The following is a 1,702-nucleotide window of genomic DNA, read 5'->3' as shown; positions in this document are numbered from 1 at the left end:
TCCCAGCTCTTTCCTCTATTTCCCTTGATTCTCCTCCTGTCCCACTATCATGCTCAGTCCCCACCAGGATTTCAGCACTTTCTCTTTGTTACCTTCCCCTTGATCCTGCCCTACCAGGTCTCCCACACCCACCTCCCCACCAATGACTTACTTGCATTTTTGAGTTTTAATCATACCTTTGATTAAAATATGCTAGTTTGAATGCTTATCTTTTAGCAATTGGGTTTTTCTTTGTTGTCATTCATAGATAGTCAGCTTTAAGGAATGTTCCATGTGCACTAGAAAGAGAAGTGCACTCTCTAATGACTGGGGTACAAAATTTAATATTGTATTCATAAGATCTATCTTACTAATTATATTGTTTAGGCATTTTCTGTTGTTGCTTAGTTTTATTGAATTTATCTCTTTCTTGGAAATAGTAAAAGATTTCTATTAGTGTAAAAAAATTTTGAGTATAAAATGAGAAAATGTTAAAAAAATACTTCTTTCTTTTTATTTTCTAGTCATCAAAATAAGTTGGTTCTGTAGCAAACCCCCAAATGAACAAGAGATTCATTATGGATATATACTGAGATAGCTGAAGTTTATTGTGCCAACCTGGCTGATAAACACATGTGGGATTAATTGAAGGGTGGTGAGCTAAATGGCTTGGTGAGATTCGCCTTTGGATTTTTGTTGTCAATTGCTCTCTGATGGTCAGACCAGTGTGTGGCTACCTTAGCTGGCAAGGCTCACTTCCTGTGAGACATCCCTGAGGAGAAGCCACATGGACTTACCTGATGCAGTCTTGGGTGCTGGAGAAGTCTGGTGGAGACCCCAGCACTGAGCTCCTTATACAGTTACTGGATTCAAAGACTTTCTACCCACTGGCCTGTGATCCTCCTGCATTTGGCATGTGTGGGTGTGGGTTTGTGTGTTGTGAGTTTAAGGAAGACTTTGTAGATTGGTGTCGGACATATGGGCTAAGTTGGACTTACGGCTTGGACTGGATGGGTTGGGATGCTTTCTGAATGTACACTTACCTTTTATATAAAATTCTCTCTTACACATATATGGGTTTCTGTGGATTTGTTTCCCTAGTTTACCCAGACTAATACATATACTTATGAACATATAGCTTTAAATATACTTGATAAGTCTTGATTCATAGATGCATTTATTATTACATTGCTTTGTTTTGGTTATTCAACTGGTTCCATCACTGGATAATAGGTGTCTCTTCAGAATGATTCCCAAATCTTACTAACCTACCTACACTAGCCTCTGAGAATTTACTCACTTAATATGACAGGACATTTCAAGAATATCTTGAGCATCCTCTGTCCCATTCATGTAGTCAGTCACTTGTTTCAGACACCTTGGTCCCTTCAAGAGAAATTATCTTTAGGGGTCTTGGTCACAGGATTAGGCATGATACTTCTGAAGAGATACATTTTATATGTCTTCAGTAAATCTTTATTTACCTTTGATTAAAATCTCACTGAATTCTAGTGTGTTTGAATTTTAAAAGGATGCTTATTTTAAGAGAAGCAGGTTTGTGTGTGAGCCTTTGGAGCACACTGAGCTATGGCTAAAATAAGTAGTAAGAACAAAATAAGTGTGTGACCCTAAAACTACTCATGTAGAATACTAGTCACTCAAGTGTTCCTGTCACTTAAAAAACAAAACAAAACAAAAAACCCTCAGATTTGAAGTTCTAAAT

The sequence above is a fragment of the Echinops telfairi genome, unplaced genomic scaffold, assembly GCF_000313985.2.
Source record: "Echinops telfairi isolate 266 unplaced genomic scaffold, ASM31398v2 ScPeMD7_7469;HRSCAF=8507_1, whole genome shotgun sequence".
Taxonomy (NCBI): domain Eukaryota; kingdom Metazoa; phylum Chordata; class Mammalia; order Afrosoricida; family Tenrecidae; genus Echinops; species Echinops telfairi.
Note: the sequence above shows the minus strand (reverse complement) of the source record.